This window comes from Littorina saxatilis, linkage group LG12 (genome assembly GCF_037325665.1).
Source record: "Littorina saxatilis isolate snail1 linkage group LG12, US_GU_Lsax_2.0, whole genome shotgun sequence".
Lineage (NCBI taxonomy): Eukaryota > Metazoa > Mollusca > Gastropoda > Littorinimorpha > Littorinidae > Littorina > Littorina saxatilis.
Window position 1 is genome coordinate 44,634,085 of NC_090256.1, and position 10,000 is coordinate 44,644,084.

Sequence of the window (10,000 nt, forward strand, 5' to 3'; positions counted from 1 at the left end):
ATACTCTGGCGACAAGAGTAGTTCCCCTTCTTTTAACGCAGTTTCTTCGACAACACTGACTGCAATCCGACGGTCAGTTTTCAACAATATTTCATTTTATAAACAGATCACACGCAACCAAATGCACACATTTCATCAATTTAAACAACATAAAGCGGTTTCATACACTATTTTCCCCAGAAAACTGAACTTCATACAGTAATTAACGTTGGAACACGGGTGCAAAAGTTCGTCTGCTAGTCCCATTTGACGAAAGAACATTTACTAAGCGATACTAAAACATAAACAGAACACACAATATCTGCCTTTACCGCCACAGCAGAATAACAGCATATATGTGTACTTGATTTTAGTCCAAAACAGGGAAACTGAAAAGAAGTGTTAACAAAATGGAATGATTTGCACGGAACTATACAACCGCGCATTAATCGATCGCCTGCGCAGGTTGACTGGTTGAGTGATTCGGATTCGATCAAACTTTCGCACAAAAACTCCTGGTTTTTTGGAATAACTGAAGAAAGGAGGAATAAAGAGGTTACACACCTCGTCTCAGTGATTATTAAAAATAATGGTCTCAGTTTGCGGTCATGAAAAAGCTCGCTGAAGCTCGCATTTTTCATGATCCGCTAACTTCGACCATTATTTTTAATAATCACTGAGACTCGGCATGTAACCTCTACATATTTGTCATGGCCCGAGACAGGTCAGTCGGACGAGAACAGAAATACATTTCTCACTGATCCATCGATTGTGAAACATGTAAAAGGCCGGATAAGCCTACAAGTCATGTCATAGAGAGCCGTACAATTGTGATGGCTTGCTATTTTAGTCAATCTGTATATGATTAAACGTTCCAGTAACCTACCATTCTTGTGTGTGTTTTTATATCAAATCTGTGATAATTTCGTTTTGTTGAACAGAATGCAAGCTATCCCTTTTATTGCTGTACCATAAACAAAACTACCGATGTTTCGAGTCATTCATTTTCTTAATAATTATCACTAGTTATCAACATCTTTATGATCATCACTTTCATCAGGATTGTCTGTTGCTTCCTTGTTATTCGTCGTTGTCGTCGTCATCGTCGTCATCGTTTGCATTTTCTTCTCCAAAGTAAATGAATGTCTGCGGCAAACTCTCTCGCAAGTTGAAACTGCTAAAGGGACATCACTTTGACAAGGTGACAAGGGCTTAAAACAACCACACCAACAACCATACAAATGACACCGGTGTCAGCACCGGGCCGGTGTCACGAACTCAAAACTCTGCCTGAACAATCATTCCCATTGCGGTCAATGCGCATGCGCTAACATGGGGAGATTAATCAGGTCGTGAACAACCTAACCCTTACCCTAACTCCAACCCTAACCCATGGTTCGTTCGGTCAAAGGGTCGCATTTTTTAAGTCCAAGATTGGCGCATGCGCATTGATCGCAATGAGAAGGATTGTTCAGCAGAGTTTTCAGTTCGTGACACCGGCGTTGTCATCGTCCTTGTCTTGTTTCAAGTAAATCTGTAAGGTAGTCTTTTGAACATTGATAGTGCACCTCTGGTGTTACAGAAAGGGATATCAATTTTAACTTTCATAGTGCATCCTTGCTGCTACAGAAAGGGATATCAATTTTAACTTTCATAGTGCATCCTTGCTGCTACAGAAAGGGATATCAATTTTAACTTTCATAGTGCGTCCTTGCTGCTACAGAAAGGGAGATCCATTTTAACTTTCATAGTGCGTCCTTGCTGCTACAGAAAGGGATATCAATTTTAACTTTCATAGTGCGTCCTTGCTGCTACAGAAAGGGATATCAATTTCAACTTTCATAGTGCGTCCTTGCTGCTACAGAAAGGGATATCAATTTCAACTTTCATAGTGCGTCCTTGCTGCTACAGAAAGGGATATCAATTTCAACTTTCATAGTGCGTCCTTGCTGCCACAGAAAGGGATATCAATTTTAACTCGCATGGTGCGTCCTTGGTGTTACATAAAGGGATATCAATTTTAACTTTCATAGTGCGTCCTTGGTGCTACCGAAAGGGATGTCAAGTGTAATTATCATAGTGCGTCCTTGGTGCTACCGACAGGGATATCAAGTGTAACTCTCATAGTGCGTCCTTGGTATAACATTATTAGTTATCGTTAGATTTGACCGTGATATCAACATTTATCAGTCTGAATGTCGAGAAAGCTGAAATCATATCAGATCGAGGCGGGAGCCGAGATCTGATATGATTCAACCTTTTGAGACATTCAGACTGATAAATGTTGATATCACGGTCAAATCTAACGATAACGATTTTATCGCATTCGATTTCGGAACAGTAGGAACCATTAACCTGTGTCTCAAGAAGTCGGACAAACGCAAGGGAGGCTACTGCCATGTTGGAAATGTTGGATTTGTCTTTTTCTGCTTTCGCACTGAACTTCGTTGCTCTTACTTTTATTTTTTCAGCAACAGTTTCTTTTTCTCGGACAATAATAACGCATTTAAAATGCAAACAGAACAAAAATATACGGTCTAAACAGATCACAAGCAAAGGCTAACAAGTTCAGTGGAGTTGGAAGGAACAGCGAAGTACGAAAGTCCCAGTTACTTCATCAGTCCGGCGTAGACTTTTTGACTGTGCGATTTGGCAATTCTGAACAATGGGAGGAACTGAAGTGCGCCAGGCTGTATCAGTGAAGTCCTCTGGCTCATTTTGTGTGTCCAATAAAGCTTCCAGGTATTTGTCGGCGTCGACGGACTGAATAATAATGTTGTCGAAGCTCAGTCCAACAGAGTGCAGACGACACTTCCAAAGTGGCGTCCTCAGAAGGCGCTGTAACTGTGTGAAACTGAAAGATGCCTAGGGTTGATGTTGTATGGCTACGACTAAGAAGGGTGGAGAATGGTTCATGCAGGTGCGAACTGTTTAAATCGTCTGCTTATTTCCTGCCTGTTTGTGAGTGATGTGCGCTGAAACACTGTAAGAGATCTCACAGTTTTCTGAGTACTGGTACTTTCAAGGTCAGCCTTGTTTATGGCTGTTCCAACCACCTCAGTCGGTAAGATTGTAACATTCTTTTCTACTGCTTCTCTGTTAAAGCTGGGTGGGAGAAGTTGTTTTTTCGTCATTGCACAGCTTACTCTTTCTGATGCAGTTACTTTCCTTTTATAAATTTGGGATTTTAAAAGCAGGGAGACATTTGTTTCCTTCAGGTGAGATTTTTTTCTTCAAAACTAAAATTCATAAACTACTTCCTGCACGATATCAAATTCACTAGGCACTTCCTGCACGATATCAATTGATATACAGGGTGGGCCATAAAAAGTGTCCACATTTTGTTTTGCAATAACTGAGATAGAAATTATTATTTTACAACATGTTTCATTCCACATAGACTACAATGTTAAAGATTTGTATGCACAAAATCTTATCAAAATCTATGCATTTTCAGAGTCACAGAGTCAATAGTTGATGATGTGCTCAATCCATGCTCCGCGTTGTTGAATGACAGCTGCAAGACGAACGTTGAAGTTGCCCAACAACCCCTCCTTTTCCAATTGCGCACCACACTGTTACTTTTTCGCAGCTCAGTGGTGGCTGGATGTGTTCATGGGGCTGATTAGGTGCCCAAAATCTCATGTTTTGTTTGTTGACATGTCCACTCAAATGAAAATGGGCTTCATCGCTGAAGAAAATGAGGTCGAGAACTCCTGGGTTGTTTTCAATTCTTTCAGAAATGCTTTGACTGAATTCTAACCTTTCTCTTTTGTTTGCATCAGTTTGTTGTTGGAGAATTTGTATCTTGTACGGAAACAATCCTAAGTCTTTGTGTATGATCCTTCGTACAGATGTCCTCGAGATACCGACTTCCTGTGACAGCCGCCTTGTTGATTTTCGTGGGGATTCCTGCAAACGGCCCCTTACTGCTTCAATGTTAGCTGGACTTCTAGCAGAAAATGGTCGACCACTATGTCCTTTATTGTTATCTGCGAGACTACCAGTGTTCCTGAATTTATCCACGAGGCGCTTCACAGTTCTCGCACATGGACAGTGTGTGCCAGGGAACTCTCTCCGAAAAGCGCGCTGGGCGAGAACCACCGAATTGGTAGCAAAGTAAAGTTCAACGATTTTGGTCCTTTCCTGTACTGGAATGCGATCTATTCAGGCTTTAAAAGAATTCTAAGATGCTTGTCTCAAATTCTATCTGAAACAGAAAAGAAAATATCACTTTACAGGAAAAATATTAACAAATTAAATGTGGACACTTTTTATGGCCCACCCTGTACAGTTCCTAGTTGACCAATGACAACTGCTGCTTTTGTCATGTGATCAGTAAAAATGCGATAATAAGGGATATCAATGTTAACTCTCATTATGCGTACTTAGTTCTATATCAACTCTAAACTCTCATAGTGCGCCCTTGGTGTTATAGAAAGGGATATCATGTCAATGTTAACTCTCATATTGCGTCCTTGGTGCTATGAAAGGGATATCAAGTGTAAATCTCGGACAGGGGAGAACCGACGGCACGAACACCGCCAACAATAAAAATGGCGCCCTCAGCATCAGGCCATGATGTTTGTGTGCACATCCGGGTCTTTGGGGACGTCGGCAATAACGGGAGATAATTCGTTTTAAGTAACGTCCTTGACCCTAATGCACGGGGCGGCCACGTTGTTTACGCCGTTTGTGTGACAGTCAGACCTGATGTCAATTTCACTCGCTTTACAAAACGGATCGTCATTGTCATGCGACTTCCTCCGTTATTCGGTGGAGGTGGTGGTCGTGGTTGAAATAGTGATGTCGTAACAACGTTGCTTCGCAAGATTAAGAGACACACTGGGAACACAGGCAGAAAGACAATCAGACAGACAGACACTATCCTTAGCGGATTATGACTTTATTCAGTTATTCTGCAGAAAACCAGAAATGCTAGAGAAAAACTGTTTGTTTCTGCAGCATTTCTGCATAATGTCATCTTTCGCGAGAGCAATGGGTTTTTTTTCTGCAGTAAAACAGTTTTTTCTGCAGTAAAATTGAAATCAAGAATGCTGCAGTAAAACGGCGATGTTGTTTTACTGGAGAAAAACTGTTTACACTTTTTCTTCAGCATTTTGGCATTATTCAGTTATTCTGCAGAAAAACAGAAATGCTGGAGAAAAACTGTCTTTTCTGCAGCATTTTTGCATAATGTCATTTTTCGCTGAAGCAACGGGTTTTTCTGGAGGAAAACATTTTACTGCAGTAAAATTGAAATCAAGAATGCTGCAGTAAAACGGTGCTGTTTACCTGTTTACACTTTTTCTGCAGCATTTTGTACTGGCTCATTATAATGTTGGAGCACGCGAGCCCCCCTCTGTCGAGAGATGGACTCATCCAGAATTACCAATAGTTGTGCGTGACACGAATGTATTTTGTCTGTCTGACTTCCTTTCCACCGGAAGTTCAAAGTTTCAAATTAAACAACGGCACCTGTCAGCAACATTGTCACATTTTCCCAGACGAACGCAGTAGTCCACTTCGTGTTCGATTTGCTTCAGAAATTGTTCACGTTCGGCCGCCATTGTGAAGTTGAATATAATGCCCTTATGCTACACGCCTTCTGATTGGTACACTGCGGAACAAATAGAGAATACTACATGGCTTGCTGTGTCGTACCAGATTTACACAAGTTGTTTTTTTTAAATATTGAACTGCGAGCGAAAGCGAGCTGTTCACTATTTGAAAAAGCAACGAGTGTAAATCTGGTACGACACAGCAAGCCATGTAGTATTCTGTTTATCCTACATACTGTACTTACGTGTATTTTACTGCAAATGTCTTGCAGTCGAGGCAGCTAAATTGAAGACGCTTGTTTTGGACCCTCGATCTCAGTAAAGCCTCGTGCAATCTAGTACGTCAAAGCAAAGAAACGTCACTCTGAAAGTGTGGCGTGACGTGTTAGTTCTAAAGATTCACCGAGGGTAATTAGCGAGCGCAATTTTTGTTTCTACAATGACGTTTGTCTCGGTGACTTTGGCATCATAAGCAGTGGAAAAACAGGTCCCTGCCAGACTTGCTTGACATGACCTCATTTACATGATATACACACGTGTGATTTTAACGAATATTATCTCACGGGTGTCTCTCTCACGTATGTAGGATAAACTATTATACTATCCCAGGGGGCGACGAATACAAACGCTACTTTACAAGGTCGTTCGTTTTTCTCCAGAAAAACTGTCACAGACTATTCTGAAGAAAAAGTTAATCGCAATAATGCTGCAGAAAACCAAGTGGTTATGCTTCAGAAAAACTGTTTTACTGCAGTAAAAAACGTTGCTTCGGCGAATGATAACAGTATGCAGAAATGCTGCAGCATTTCGGTTTTTCTCCAGAACAACTGAATAATGTCATAATCCGCCAAGTGCCAGTACAAAATGCTGCAGAAAAAATGTAAACAGGTTTTCTGCAGTAAAACAACACCACCGTTTTACTGCAGCATTCTTGATTTCAATTTTACTGCAGTAAAATGTTTTGCTGCAGAAAAAAACGCTGCTTCGGCGAAAGATGACATTATGCAGAAATGCTGCAGAAAAGAACGGTTTTTCTCCAGCATTTGTCTTTTCTGCAGAATAACTGAATAAAGTCATAATCCCCTAATGATACAGACACACGAACGCATTCTGGCACGCACACGCACTCACTATGCACGCATGATATAGAGATAGAAATTGGAGGACTGGGGACAAAACGACAGACAGTCAGACAGACAGGCAGAACAAGGTTCCTAAAAGCAGCAGGAGCGAAAGTAAATGAGATCGCAAAAGAGACAGGGGAAAAGGTTGGAATAAGGTCAGAAAAAGCTGTTTAAGAATCAATCAATCAATCAATGAGTCTTATATCGCGCATATTCCGTGGGTACAGTTCTAGGCGCTCTGCAGTGATGCCGTGTGAGATGAAATTTTATACGGCCAGTAGATTGCAGCCATTTCGGCGCATATTTACCTTTCACGGCCTATTATTCCAAGTCACACGGGTATAGGTAGACAATTATTAACTGTGCCTAAGCAATTTTGCCAGGAAAGACTCTTTTGTCAATCGTGGGATCTTTAACGTGCACACCCAATGTAGTGTACACGGGGGGAGGTTCGGACACCGAAGAGAGTCTGCACACAAAGTTGACTCTGTGAAATAAATTTCCGCCGAACCTGGGATCGAACTCACGCTGACAGCGGCCAACTGAATACAAATCCAGCGCGCTACCAACTGAGCTATATCCCCGCTAGAGACAGTTAGAGAGGGAGAGAAATATGAGAAAGAGACAGACAGAGGGAGAAAGAGTGAGACAGAGACAGAGAGAGCCCAAGTGACGCAAAAGCACGGTAAACCACATTGTTTGACTCGTTTGTTTTTAGCCGGGAAAAAATGACCCAGCATTCGTTCCGTTCGTCGCCCGTGATTAAGACTGACAAACCCGCAGCCTCCATTTCCATGCAAATTGTTTCTTCTTTTTCAAGTAATTGGGGATGTAGTGCCTGTCAATCAATAATCAGTTTCGGAAGCAATCGCTTTTTCTGCTTGTTATTCTTCTTTCTCCTTGCCTTAATTTGATATGTTCTTTCCGGAAAATTAACCGTTTGGGGCCTTATTTGTTGCGATGTGTTGCTCTCTCTCTCTCTCTCTCTCTCTCTCTCTCTCTCTCTCTCTCTCTCTCTCTCTCTCTGTCCCTGTCTCTCTCTCTCTCTCCCTCTCTCTCTCTCTTTCGCTCTCTCTCTTTCTCCCTCTCTCTCTTTCGCTCTCTCTCTTTCGCTCTCTCTCTCTCTCTCTCTCTCTCTCTCTCTCTCTCTCTCTCTCTCTCTCTCTCTCTCTCTCTGTCTGTCTCTCTCATGCATGGTGCATGCTTTCTTATCTTTTCTACACAATTTTAATGAGATGCGCCCATCAATGGCCTACTAAAAGTGCCATTTTTTAAGCGTGTGTGTATGTGTGTGTGTATGTGTGGTGTGTGTGTGTATGTGTGTGTGTATATGTGTGTATATGTGTGTGTGTGTGTGTGTGTGTGTGTGTGAGTGTGTGTGTGTGTGTGTGTGGTTATGTGCTGGTAGTCTTAGCTTTTAGATATTTGAATCTCTATTGCCAAACTTTTAAAGTGATTGCTTTTTGTGACATTGTGACTGAAATTTAATCTGTGTTGTATTTTTATAATACATCCTCAGATTCAACGGTACATTTCTCTCTACGCTACGTTAAGACTATATTTAATATAACAGAGCTTTGAAAGAAGAACAAGAGGCGAAGCCTTCAAGGCTCACGTAAGAAATCGACAAACAGTAACACAAACTCAATCACTCCGTCACACATACACACACACACACACACACACAGTAAGCATAGGTGAAATTTAACTGTGCAAGAAAGCGAGACCCTGGATCTGCCAACTACATATTTGTTATAATGCAGTAAAACTATTACATATCTGATTATTCTTGTTCGCCTATTTCGTCTCCTCTACCCCCGTGTATTGTATGTACGCACGCACAGACAGACAAAGTTTATCATCGCATAGGCTACACTTACGTGAGCCAAAAAGGACTTCACCTGCGATTCAAAGCTTTCGCATTTTTCGAAATTGTTTTTATAAACAATAACATTAACATTGATTAATCTGTTAAAATAGTTCTTCTATAATTACATTATTAACTGTAATTATTGAAATTCCTTTTGTGAACAATTTTGCTTAATCGGTATTTTATCATCGTGGGGTTTTGTGTGTGAGGTGTTTGCTTTTGTACTTTTTATCCTTGAAATTTTTTGTTTATGTCTTCTTCAACTCATAATTGTCAAAATAATTGGCTTGTAAAACAAGGGCTTCATATTGGCCATTTAAACATAAACCATGCATATAACAAAATGACAGACATATTATCCTTACTTTCTAACAATGGTAGAAACTTTCATATTTTTGCATTTTCAGAATCTAGATTATCTAACAACATACTTGATTCGGATATTTTCGTTTCAGGTTATAAAACATTACGAAAAGATTCTTCCAAAAACTTAGAAACTGGTTTGTTAGTTTATATTAATGAATCATTAACCTACAAGCGTCTTGAAAAACTTGAATCTCATGGAATAGAATCCATTTGGGTGGAATTAACCCCCCGCGGGTTAGGGGGAAGAATTTACCCGATGCTCCCCAGCATGTCGTAAGAGGCGACTAACGGATTCTGTTTCTCTTTTTACCCTTGTTAAGTGTTTCTTGTATAGAATATAGTCAATTTTTGTAAAGATTTTAGTCAAGCAGTATGTAAGAAATGTTAAGTCCTTTGTACTGGAAACTTGCATTCTCCCAGTAAGGTAATACATTGTACTACGTTGCAAGCCCCTGGAGCAAATTTTTGATTAGTGCTTTTGTGAACAAGAAACAATTGACAAGTGGCTCTATCCCATCTCCCCCCTTTCCCCGTCGTGATATAACCTTCGTGGTTGAAAACGACGTTAAACACCAAATAAAGAAAGAAAGAAAGAAAGGGTGGAATTATGCTTAGAAAAATCAGCATCAATTATTGTTGGATTCTGTTACAGAAACCCAGCAGAGAAAGTAAACTGGTGTGATAAATTCATGGACATGATGGATGCAGTTTTAAATGAATCAAAAGAAATCATTCTTCTTGGAGACTTTAATAATTATCGATCTTCTGAAGCAAAATAAGAATTGGTTGCAAACACTAAATCTATTAAATTTACATCAAATGATTCAAAAACCTACTCGTATTACTTCCACCTCTAAAACACTTATTGATCATATCTATGTTTCTGAAAAACGTCATATTAAAGAAACATGTGTACCATTTTTTGCTATGAGTGACCATTTTCCCATTTGCACCACATGGTCTCGTAAAGGGGTAAAAATTCCAAAAACAGGTCACAGAACAATTACATATCGTTCATTCTCTCATTTCAATGAAGGTGCATTTCTTTCTGATCTAAAAAATAGTCCACTTTCAAATACTTACAATTTTACAAACCTTGA